Raw genomic sequence first — 13,765 nt, 5'->3', positions numbered from 1 at the left:
TCAGTAAAAGTGGGGCAGGAGGTGCAACGGCCACCTCACAGCTGTCATAAGTAGCTGCAGCACTGCCTTCCTTCCTCTGTGAGGCATTTTCTGAAGCTTGTAACAGCCCCTGGGCACTCAAAAATGCTCTCATGTCTGTGATGGTTTTACTCGAGTGGGCAGCTGAGCTCCACCACAACCGCTCTCTCACTCCTCCCCTCCTCAAAGAGGAAGGGGGAGAAAAGACAACACAAAGAGCTCGAGGTTTGAGATGAGAATGATTTAATTAAGGAAAGGGGAATGGGGAGAAAGAGAAACAAAAGAAACAACAAGGCCGCGCGGAAGCACAGAGAGAAAGAAAAAAAAGTTATTCTCTACTTCCCATCAACGAGCGATGTTCGGCCACGTCCCGGGAAGCAGGGCCTCAAAACGCGTACCGGTTGTTCAGGAGAGACCCTCCCCCATGAGAGGCCCCCTTTTATTGCTGAGTGTGACATCAGGTGTTATGGAATATCCCTTTGGTTGGTTTAGGTCAGCTGCCCTGGTGATGTCCCCTCCCCATCAATTGCCCACCCCCAGCCTGCTGGCTCTTGGGGGCCTGGAAGGAGTTCTGATGTTGTGCCAGCACTATGCAGCAATAGACACAACACTGGAGTGATACCAGTGCTGTTCCAGCTATGAGTGCAGAGCACAGCACTGTGTGGGCTGCTGCAGGGAAAGGTGACTCCATCCCAGACAGACCCAACACAATGTCTTGGAGATGTCTTCAGTGCACACAGGCAGGTGCTGCTTAGGGTTCTGTGAGGAGATGGGGACTTGAGAAATTGACCCTTACTGAGATGGAAGTAACTATTCTTTAGATTTTTCACTACTTTTATATAGTTTAGATTTTTCTTGTACTTCTTTACAGATATAACAATACTATTCTTGCCTTAGAGCTAGGCACTCACACATAACTGATGGAGTTTCAATGCAGTCTCATGCCAGATCCACATGAATCTGGTCTCAATCATGTATCCCACTCTAGTACTAAGTAATAAAAATCTCTCTCACCTATTTACCAGGGCTTCTCCTATGTTTTATATTTTATTTGCTCACCTCTTTCACAGCACACCTATTTTCTTCTTGGACAGATCTATGAAAGTTCAAATAATTAGTTTATTCCTTGTAATGTTTCCAAGCATGCTCAGTAACTGATATAGTACCAGTTTCTCTGAAGTCCACCTTTTCTGTGACAAACGTTGTGCAAAGGCTCTTCTTCCATTGCCAACCCACATGCAAATGTACTTGGCTATAATCACTACAGCAACATAAAATGGCTAATAAAAAGAAATGACTGAATTAAGCATGATTATACTTAACAAACTAACTTGAAGATTTAGTTTGTTCATTAATGAATGCATTGAAATTTCCTTATACTGCATCTTCTTAGGCTTTTCTGGAAAACATCAAGTATAATATTTTGAAATTATGTGAAAAACAGCGTTTGCTTCCTACACAGAAATGTAATTTGGCCCCCAAACCACTTCACAGTCTTTGACCTCAGATGACTGCCCTGAACATGGATTTTTCCCATTAACTCTTTTACTGCAAATGGAGATATCATTCCGTTGCTATAAGGTTGTTAGTGCCAAGGGCTGTATTCTGGCTAGGACTGCATGCAGGCAACTACCAGTAAAGGAAAATTTGCAAGTATAATTCCGTTTTCTCAGCACTCAAACCCACTGAAAACAATCCAGTTAAACAACCAAGAAAACTTTTTGGGAAGATTGAAAAGGGGAAAAACATCTTATACATATATGTGTGAGTTGACTAATATTAAAATCTGGGGTCTAAAGTCAACAAACTGCAAAGGGCTCGCTTTTATCTCACATTTTGGTAGGAAATTCATTTATGTATAAATAAGAAAGAACTAAACTTGAGATGGTGTTGCAAAACTCACTGACTGCTAGGTTTTGTCAATGGTATGATTTATGACCCAATATCAGAGTGCTGAGATCAATAGTGATAACTCTGTACTCTTATATGGCTCTTTGTTTAGTTGGCAGAGTTTAAAAACGTTTTGTAAAAGACCTGAAATGCAGAGTCGCTCAGAGATCTTTAAAGAGCTGTCGTCTATCTGCTAGGATCGTTATCCCCGTTTTACATGATCAGCAAATAGTGATACTGGTCCACTGGGCAATATTCTGCCATCCTTCTGTGAAAGCTGAGAATAGAGCACATGCCTTGAGGCATGGCTTTGCCCCCTGAGCCTCACTGCTGTTCTTGGCCAGATACTGGTTTTCAGTGTCAGCATTCATACACAGGCCTCTGACAGACTTTTCACCTTTTATAGGCCCTAGGGTCTATCCAGGTGCAGGTATTCATTCACATAGCAGAAAGACTGGAGCTGTACAGGACACACTATTCTCTTTTCATATTCCAGATCTCCAGAAGTAAATGCCAACTTGATAGTGCTTAATCATGGCTTAATCGTGGCCACGTTTCATAAACTCCTTCCTTCTGGTAAAACCTGTGATGAACCCTTACACCTTCATACTCTGCTGTGGCACCTTATAGTTGTGTACTTGGTATATGTGATTTTTAGTTTCTTGCAAGGCGTTAAAATGCTTTCTGCCTGGCAGTGTGTAAGGGCATGTAAGTGTTGATCTTGCTATATTAATGTTTGCTTTCAGGGATTGCAAAGGACTGGACTTGATGGATCAAGTAGCTGCTTCCTTATCTCCATTCTTAGTAATAAAACAGAGATAAGTGTTTAAAGTGCAATTATGGAAGTAAATTCTGAAATAAAAACAAATGTCTGGTTTTGCTCTTTGATCGTATATTTTCAAAAAAAAAACCCATATGTTTAATTTCTACCAGCCAAATGACCATAGAAAAGAACTGGGAAAATTCAAATCCTCAAAACTGCATATTTTTTATTTTATTTTTTTTCTAACAAATAATGTTCCTTCTCTTTGTTGGTGATAGAATTCTCAAAGGAATTTGTGAGTGATTTTGGAATATTTTAAGATCTGACTTGTCAAGGGCTCCAGCTCAGGTGACAGGCTACCTTTTGAAAAGTGAATACAAATACATCTCAAACTGTCATAGCCCAGATGCTGGTATTCAGAGTGTCATCTTCAGGGCCTGGGAATAGGACCCCTTCCCCACATACCACTGGCGGGTTTTGTGGCATCACCTCATTTGCTTGTACTTCTGTTGCTCATTCCTTCATGGTCTGTCATCTCTGCAGAATGCACAGGAGACTACCTTTAATTCACATGTAGTTTTCTACACATGTGGGCCTCAACTGCAGCTAATAACTTTACCTGTGGCAAGTATTGGTTTTAAGGACAATTATATAGGAAACAAAATTAATTCAAAGACATTTATTGCTTAAAAAAAAATAAAAATAAAAATCCCTCTTTACATAATTTTAGACTCTTTATTCTCTTTCTCCTCTCCAAAATAATAGCTTCCAGCAGTTGACAGCAACTTTCTGTGAATTTAAGTAAGTTTGGAACTAAATAAGGAACATAGAGAATGTCTGGTTGTAGGGATCACTGCAAAGAATCGCCCTCTTTTTGTCATTATTACAGATCATTAGACGCTAATGTCTTAGCAGTAGCAATGGTTTGCAAGTAAAACAGTGAGGCTCTTGGAAATCCTAAAGATGTCTATCATATTTTCAGCTAAGGCCCTGATACACTAGTAAAATGTTAATGGTGTTAGGAATAATTGAATCCTTGTCTTATTACATATGGACTCGTTTGAAAGCTCATTATTTATTTGGCAAGTACTTAGCATAGCAAATTAATCTAAAGTGACACATGAGAATAAAGTAGGTAACTCAAAATGAAAGCCAAAATCAAGATTAAAGAGGTAAGATCAGGCCTATTTATTTGAACACCAGTAAAATGCTTTGATAAATGGAGGGGTTTCAAATGGCTGTAGAAAATGGAAGAAAAGACCAAAGACTACAAAAAAAGGCAGAGTTAATTGCAAGTTGGGGGGTTATTCTTAGAAGAAGGGTACAAAATCCAGTGAGTCTACAGATTTCCTTTGTATATGGCTGCTTGTTTAGAAAAGCTACCTGGGAACTTTGGTTAGTTGGACAGATGTCCAAGTTAGAGCATCATGGTAACTTGCCACTATATTATGATTATTTTAATTGAAGCATTGGAAAGGAGCCAGAACCTCACCTTTGATTCTTCACCTCATGTTCTCTCAAGAGTTTCATAGACAAACACGTGAAGTGAGCACAGGTGTCTTGGGATGGATGACTTTACACAGCAAATGACAGATATGCATGTCCTCAGGGAAGGGAAGAGAGGGAAGAAGTGAAAACAGATTCAGTGCTTCAGCTTCACTCCTAGAGTGAGCAAATCTGAGTATGCTTGCAGCCTGTGATGGTTGCAGCTGCATAGCTGGTGGATGGGACAGCTTCTTGAAATAAGCTTCAGAGTATTTACTGCATAAGTACATTTTATTGCTTCTTTTTTCATTGCTTGTTCACTTTATTTGGATCACAATTCATGAAAGTATTTAAGCATTTCAAACAGGTGAATGCTTCTATTGAATTAGAAGTTAAGTACGTACTTAAGAACTTCAGTAGTTCAGGACCTCAGTCATAAAATGCCATAATTAGGGCACTGCAGCCATTTGTGCAAATCAGCAAGATTTACCTCTTTGAATCCCTTGAACACTGGGACATGGTTTTCATACAAGGAATTTGCCTTTATTATGAGATATAGTTCATTTCAGAGAAGTGCAAAGCCGTAACCTACTGCTCTGTAGGCCACGTGGTATATACATACATATGGAAATTAAGCAGATAAACTGGAGCTGCTTCCGAAAGTCTAAGACTAAATAGCTATATGAATGCAGAATAACTTAGGAGGATGATGTACCTCTTAATTACTGTCAGGATCTTTGGGTGTTAAAAATATGCTATAGCTATTTTTAGCTGAGGCATCAAAGTTGGAAAGAAAAAAAAATAAGGAAACCCTTGCAATTAAGTAAGCAAAATAAAATGTGAGACCTAATAAATACAGAATAAAAAATTAAAGTAGTCATTTTACATAGCTCAAGCAGTGATTTCTAATCAGCTCTTACTGGTCGCAGTAGACATGTAGAATTGCAGTAATAAAGAAAATTAGCAAAGGTGAACAACTTGATATGATGACTCACATCAAACCCTCTCAGAAAAGCAGTTTCATAAAGACAGTTTCCTGTGAAATTAAAGTAATAATTTGCTTTAGGCATTTTATTTTCCAATGAAAATATTCAGCCACAAATAATTTTGGAAGGAATATTTTATTTTTTAGGTAGAAAGAAAAAAATCCACATAACACTCAGTTGAACAGCTTCAAATGGACTTTAGGCTGACAGCAGTTGAAATGTTGTATTTGTGAAGCTGGTGTTTTAAAATGCAGAATTTCAGTCTCATGTTTCAAAGTTTAAGCTGGTCACTGTCAGAATCAATATAATGTATAGGAATTTCCCTGTCCCTACCAGAATGCAAAATGATGTAACTGTGTAAGAAAGAGCACTGCATAGTTGAAGCAACAGATTTTTTGGTTTTGATGAGCATAGTTTATGGCATTCTGAAGTATTTTGAATATGTGTGATATAAGGCAAATCTAACTTTTCTAAAATAAAATTCATTCAAAATGTCTATTTCCCCAAATTTTCAGTGATTCATCAGTTAGATTAAAAAAAAAAAAAATCCAGGTCAGATAAAATGTAATGATAAACGTGCACAATGAATTTTGAAGAATCAGAGGGAACAGTTGATTTGCAACAGTCACGCAACCCATGAGTATAAAGGAGTTTGTTGTATTTTTTTCCTTTTGACCAGCACAGGACAAAAACTGCAGGAGGTTCTGGGCAGGATGACAAAGGAATGAGAGTGGCGATCTTGCCACACAGGTCAACGTGAGAGGGGGGCTCTGGAGGGCATTTTGTGTAGTTCCCCCACAACTAGGAATTTGGAACAGATGTGTTCAGAAGCTCTTCCTTTGCATCCAAAGAAGCCTCAATGAAATCTCCGAGTGTTTGCATGAAATCAGAGCCCGTTACAGGAATAAATGGGAAATTTGGAGTATGTGACATTAGCGAATAAGATATATTAGATAAGTGACAAGTAATGCTTTCATATCAAAGTTGTTCCAGTAGCTTTTTGGTGAGTAGGGACATTCAAACTCTCCTTTTAAGAAGTGTTTACTGAAGTGTTTTCCTTGAATGAGAAACATGAAATATTTCTCACCTTGGCTGTATATATAGTCATGGGTTCTTTCTAATCTTCGTTAAAATTTTATTCAAATATTTTTCTTTTTCTTTTTTTATTGGTGATGTAAAATACATGTTAATATATGGTGATCTAATTAATGTTTTGGGACACTAATTACTATTTTTTTAATTATACCCATTTGAGGAAAAAAAAATGAGTTTTTCTGTTACTGATTTTAGAAAATTAAGGTTTTGAAAAGTTGACAAACTATATTTAGTATGCACATAAGAAATAAAAATATTATTTTATTTTTCATTGGTAACCTTTCCTTATCCCTGAGTTGTTTCTGGAATTCCGTAGAGCAGTAGGCACACACAGAAAAGAAAGGGTTCCTTTTTGCAGTTTCCAAATACCATAATACATGTACATATATGTCAAAAAACATTAATTTCGGTATGGAGGATAAACTGAATAGAAGCATGTGCTGTAAAGAACTTTGCTCTGTTGCCAGTGGATTGAGATTTGTGATTTGTATGTGGGTTTGGAGTGGTTCAGTGGAGAAAAAGGAAGTCTGGCACATTGGTCGTAACACTGCGATATTTGAGTTATTGAACTTTTTTTTTTTTTTTTTTTTTTTTTTTCCGTTTAATTATGTAAAGCTTGCCTAGGAAAGATAAGATAGAAAAAGGGAGACATAAAGATGCTTCCATGGGAGAAAGCTACATTGATTTTATTGCCTTAGAGTAAAACTCCAGCTGATATAAATCATGTTCTAAATCATAAGGAAAAGTGAATTAATACATTAAGCAACATAATACCTGTTTTTCATGTGCATCAGTTGGGTGAGTTTACCCATTCTTTTTGATTTGCCAGTATATGACTGAATTCATATGAGGAGTATCTTTCATGGAGCATAGTTAATGTATCAGTTATTGGCCAGTGGAAAGCGGGGGGAAATCTAATGACCGTATTCCAGACCAATCTGGGGCTGGCATAAATACATATATTCTACTACAGGCTTAAAAATATGTTTTGTTTAGTCTGAAGTTCCTTTTCTTTATGTCAGAGACAGATAATAAACTACCTCAGTTGGAGAGCTGTGAATCCAGTTTTCTGGCCTTGTTATTTTTCAAGACACCATCATCCATCACCTGTTCCAATTGTAAAAGGAAATGGACCTGCTCAGTTGCCAGCATGGTTTTCTGCAACTTGCTATGGCTTGCATTATACCAGCTGAAGTTAGTCATATTTGCTGCTTGTTTATTGCATGCAATGGCTATATATCATAATAGGGTTATATTTGAAGCTACTGGAGTCAGAAGAATCTCTGCTTCATCATCTTATTTCTATGAGTACTGTTTACATAAGTTCTGTGGCTGATGCTATACTTATTGGTGAAATTAAATGCTGTAAATCCAATTTCAGTGGTACCCTAGGGTGACATCAGAGAAATAACTGTATGAGCCAGTTTTAACATCCATAGCCATAAAAATCTACACTTGTATATTAATATTTGTAGTATTTTAGAAGATGAATGCCAAATGTGGAACCATTGCAAAATACATGTGATCTTCATATTTAGTTACTCAGGCATAACTTAAACTTCTTTCTAACATAAACATATGAAGGGTATGGATAGAAACTCACATAAAATGAAGCCATTATATATATTTACTATGCAATCAGATAGAGGAAGAATCTAAATGGGAAAATCATTTCCTATGCTGATAATGACAGACTAGTAAAATCCCAGTAATGGTGTACATCTCTACATTTTAATTGTTTACATGTTGATATTTTTGAGGAAAAAGTAATAGGATGATACAAAAAGATGCAGCAAAGAAGGAATAAACGTGGCTTATGAAAAGTCAATTTTCAGTGTAAAAGTTGGCAGTAAGGGTTGTGTTTCTCCCTTGATCTTTGTACAATCCCTTTCCTGCTATCTGTGAGGATTCTCTGTGAAAAGTATGTAATTTTAGTTCATGTCATACTATAAGACTGCTGCCTGTGACCTGAAGAGTGATATTCTGTGGTTACGCTTCAGTTCTGGCTTTCTTATCTACACATCCTCATTGCTATAAAACTTGTTTGGGTTCCAGTCAGAGCTCTGCCATTGCTGTAGCCCAATTGGATTCTTCTAGAGATGCCAGCTCTCTGAAACTCCTTGGCAGGCAAAGCTGGTTTCAATTTGGCTTGATTTAATTTTACTTTAATTTAAAGAAGATGAATGCTAGCCGTTTAACTGATTCTAAGAAGTATTTCCAGCAAACTGCAGTTGCTTTCAGGGCCAGGTACAGAGAATCAGTGCGGTACATTTTCTGAAAGATGCCATGGACTGAAATCCTGTCTGTCTCCAAGGAATAAGTCAAACAGCAGTAAAAACCTCTCTGAACTGCTTCAACATTCCCTTACTGTGAACTAGCAGGAGAGATGGAGGCGCCCTAGTGCGTGGGTAGAAACACAGCCAACAAGTCATGAGAATAGAGAGCCCAAGTGCAGTTTGATCCAGTAGTGATTGCTAATGCATCCAGGCATTCTGCTACAATGTTTCCCATTAAATTCTGTCTCTTGTTTTTTGTTTTGTTTTGTTTTTTAAAAAAAAAATTTCATTTATGCTATATTTTTATAGCTTTTGTTGGCTTTTCTTGATACTTGTCCATTAAAATGTCCAGCAGTCACATGCAATAAATCATACGTGGTGTTGCAATGGATCAAATATACTGCACAAAAAAGACATACTTATGTAAAATAACTCTGCTCATGCATGATCTATCTTACTGGGACCACAGAGGCCCCAGTAAGCATATAATCTCCTGAATTCTTATTTAATGCAGAGTGGAAGGCTACTTCTCTCATCACTACAAAACATTTTTTTTTCTGCTCGTTTGTAGCTGTTATATGAAGCTAGATAGTTCAGGCCACTGAACAATTAAGTTCACTTTTTGAATTCAGTTCAATTTTGAAATCTTTAACAAGGAGAAACTGCTGAAGTGTATGTGGTCTGTTGACAGATGCTGCCGAGAGAAGAGGAACAACTTACATCAAGGTGTAATTCATAAAATTTAAATAAATTGGCACATTTTTAGGGCTTTGCCATGTGCTCCATGCATTCCAGAAGGGATCCTGTCAGTCTGTCAGAGGTGTGACACGTGTATGATTTGTAATCATTCCCAGCCAACTGACTATCGTACATTAGAAGAAAAAGATACCTTAAAAATTAAGCACACATGCATTCTTTTAAATCTGTTGTTAAAAATATGCAGCTTGTGCAACAGATATATGAGGGGAAAAAGCAGGAAAACATTCAATCTTTACCATCTCCTAAATTCTGCTGTAAGTGGAGAATTCATTTCATTCAAGGCTGATAATGTGAAGTATAGACATCACTGATACCAGTAAGTGATACATGTAAATGAAACCTCTCCACTGAGTTTTAAAGCAAATAGCATTTTTTAAACCTAATATGTGTTACTTTGTCAGGAGAAGTGGTACTTAGTTACTAGTAAGAGTATTATCTATCTGCCTTCCTAAATGTCCTTACATGAAGATAAAAGCTGATTTGGAGCATAAGGTCATTACTTCAAATGTATCATTTTCTTGCATGATCTAAAAATTGATTTTTTTCTTTACTTTAACATAATTGTTTTCTGCTAAAATTTGTAGTAACATTTTAAAAATACCTTTCTTGAGAGTGTTGGAGATTCTATATTAATATTTTCTTGTAATTGTCAGAGCGATGTGTGAAGTAAAATGCAATGTGTCATGCTTTTCCAGGCATCATCCCTTATTTTGATCACATACAAAAGTATTCTGCTCCTGCCAACCACTTCTGCTTCCTTGAACTTTGAATTAAAAAATTAAAAAATAAAAAAATAAAAGAAATATTGGGGCAATAGATTCAAAGGGGAGCTGTCCATAGCTGTATAACTGCCAACGAGGCAGTGCTCTACTGCATCTTGAACAGAGTCCAGGGGCTATGTCATTGCAGATGACAAAAATGCATTACCTGTATTGGGCAGAGTTACTCTGAGTTCTTGGCCTGTGGGTGAGAGGTAAAAAGAATGTTCAGGCCTCTATACCTCTGTTTACTAGGAAGTGTAGATTAATCTTCTCAGAGCTCTGGTTTTTGTTTGTTTGCTTGATTTTCCCCATTTTTTACCTCCCCTCCCTCCAACCCGGTTTATGATTTCCCTTTCTCCACATGAAAAGTAATTATTAGAAAAAGAGAAAATAAATGTAGCAGAAAGCATAAATGAATTAGGTAAGTGAAATTAGAGGAAGTGAACTTATATAAAATATCCCCAAAAGGTGGTTTGTACTGCACACTCCCTGTTTTGGTGAGAAGTTGTCCTCTGTAGTGTTGGCTTGATTAGCAGATGGTCTTCAGATTTGGTTCTAGGTGTTAAAATTAGAGAATTTCACAACATTCAATAAACACCAATGTTATTTCACTTCCTGCTTATAGGACATTGATCATAGTGATTGCTCCGATATGTAATTTTACTACTAAATTTGGGCAGTAGTAAGGCTAACTGTACTGTGTTTCTTGGCAATACAGATTTGCCCTTTTGTTAATAACTGTGTCTAATTCACATTATTTTTGAACTAGTTTTGGATGTCTCATAATGGATTTTACTCTTGACTTTGGAGGCATTTTATACGACACAAAAAAAGAAAAACAAACGCTTTAAAATGGTGGGAGTAGAAAAAGTATTAGAAAAAATGTTAGAATTTGAAAAGAGTTTCATCTCTTTTGTTTTGACAAATATTTTATTTTTGCAGTCTTAAAAAATGAATTTTAAAACACTGTATTTAAAACAAGCAAATGAAACAACCTACAGTAGCCTTGGTTGATGAACTCTTAAATATAATTGTTTTTGGCATCTTTCCTAATCAGAATTGCCTGACAAAAATATGGATCAAATTGGTTTACTTTACTTGGTATGTTAAAACTTATTAATTTAAAAAATAAAAAATAATAATAAAAAAACACGATTGTTTTCAGATTCATGAAAAAAATATTGTATTATTTTTCTTTCAAAAAATATTAAATGCACATGTTTATATAAAATATATGTGCCATATAGCAAAACACAACCATTGCCCACTGAGCTCAAATTTAATGAAGAGCATTTAATTAACTATACAACAATCAATCACATGCTAGTAAATTTTTCAGTAGAAAGTTCTCCTTCTCTGTCTGCTTATTATCTCTTAGAGTGCTATCTTGTATGTCTGGCATCTGTAAAAATAAAAATAATAGCTACTTGGCCTCTCCCTCCATTTTCATGCACTAATACAGCACTGATAAGATTGTCTTGTTTTTACTTACCTTGGTAGTTACATTTAAAACTTCTGGTCTTGTCTTTTACTTTATCTCTTGTCTTTTGCTTCTATTTAAGAGGACTAATTCCCATGTACAATCTTTTTAGTTTTGTACAGACTAGCATTAGTCCAGACCCCTCAGTTGGCTGGTTTATTACTATATTGCTTCACTGACTCCCCTAATGTTTGAAGGAACTCAGGCTCTGCATTTCCTTAATGAATGAAGGTATGGTCTTTATCCCATGGAACATTTATCTTTTGGTTGATACTACAACTGAGTATCAAGGACAGAAAGGCATAAGAAACATTTCTTTAGTAAGCCATGGGAAGAAATAAATATATATTGAAGATGTTCTCTTATTTTGAACTGGTTTTCATTTCCCTCTTTACACTCCTGTGGACTTGCTATCAGTTAACCAGAGAAGTAGTGAAGGTTTAAGCTTTATTAGTACTTCTGCTAAGGTGATATATGAAAGAATGAGCTTTATCATGTAGGTCTTAGGAAGGGCAGTGATCTAGGAAGTAAAATTAGTCCAAAGTGTAGGTGAAGGCTTTATGATATAGGATTCAATCATCAGGAAAAAAATGTTAAGCTTTAATCAGAACAAATGTAGTCTGTGCCTCTGTATATTCAGTGTCTACTCACTGAGATTAGATAGTAAGTTTAAAGGATGCAGCTTAGCGGGTCATGATTCTGGGGGGAGATAAGGTGGTGTGGCTAAAGCACCAGGTAAGAAGTACCATTGTTATACAAGTATTTTGTAGTATTGACTGGAATAGTAAGTAGTGATGTCTATGAAAATTCTTTCCACACAAGTTTTAGTAGTCAGGAATTTCCCTCTGATATCTAACCAGAATTAGTTTTTTTTTTTTTTTTTTTTTTAACTCAGCTTGTTCTTCATTAGCATGTGCAATTTGACCACTAATTAGCATTATCAGCAACTTTAGTCCTGACTCAGGGCTGCACAACTGAGACTGAATTTTTGCTAGCAATTCTTTCACCAACTAATCTGAAGATCTCTAAAGGTTAACTGACTTCACAGGTGCTATACACCTTGTGTATGATCATCTCAGCTGCCCTGGAAGCTGTGTGACAGACAGCTTTCAAAGAAGTAAATGGGCTTCAGAATTAGTTAGCAGCTGCAGAAAAGGTAAATTAAAATGAAGACACTTGAACTGTGGGGTTGTGTGAATGGTTTTTGTTTTGTTAGCTTGTTTTTGTTGTTGTTGTTGTTTTTTTTGTTTGTTTTCTCTGAGGTGGAGCTTTCAGCTTTTTACAAATCAGTTTGTCTGCCTAGAATCAAGCAACCCTATCATACAGAGGTGTGATGTCAAGCGTTAGACTCATTTATATTATAGCTGTCTGTGGTAATAACCATTACAATCCCGGCTGTAAAACTTTGTTATGTCTTCTCTTGTTGACATGCTCATAACTTCCATTTTGAGATGACATTTTCCACACCTGGTCTCTGTCCTTTTTAATTGATAGTTTGAGTACAGAGGGCATAATAGTCATGGATGTGCCTGATATATTTTTTTTTCCTTAAAATAAAAAAGCATGGCAGTAACTCAAGCTTAGACATGCTAAACTTTGTATGAAAACTAGTGGACAGGGGTCAAGACTTTGGAGCATGAAGGATATCTGTATTTGGACAGTGACAGCTTGACAGAAATCCATGCAGGAGATAAGAAGTTTCCTTTTGCTATCTTTGTGACATGTTCAGCTAAAATAAAGCCTTACTTGCTTTTCTTTGTCCTCCTTGTCTATAGCACACTGAAAATGGTGGAGTTTTGGTTCACTTAATTACAAAATCAATATTAATAGTGTTGCAGTGGGAGAAAACTTAATAGTAATAATAAATACACAAGACAAAAACTTGTAAAGCAAAATGATTTGTTTCTCAATAGTAGAGATGCAAAACTGTGGAGACATTTTGTGAATACCTTATTCTACTGGAGACACGTAATTTGAACCACTGGATGGAGATTGCTTTTCAAATACTTGGCATGAATGTGCAAGCGTAAAAAGGAAAAGCCATTCATTTCTATAAAGTTCTTTATTACAGTCTGATAGAATGGACCAGTTCTTCTGAGGAGTTAAAGGCTGTAAGGACTACTGTGGAAAACTCACCTGGGGAAGGCTACTATATTCCATCCATTTATTGTATACCATTTCATATGTATTGTTATGTTCCTTTGCTAAACAAGACTAGCACAAGATTCAAGAGTTAGACAGCACATCCTAGT

This window comes from Oxyura jamaicensis, chromosome 4 (genome assembly GCF_011077185.1).
Source record: "Oxyura jamaicensis isolate SHBP4307 breed ruddy duck chromosome 4, BPBGC_Ojam_1.0, whole genome shotgun sequence".
NCBI classification, from domain to species: domain Eukaryota; kingdom Metazoa; phylum Chordata; class Aves; order Anseriformes; family Anatidae; genus Oxyura; species Oxyura jamaicensis.
This window is presented reverse-complemented; position numbering follows the sequence as displayed.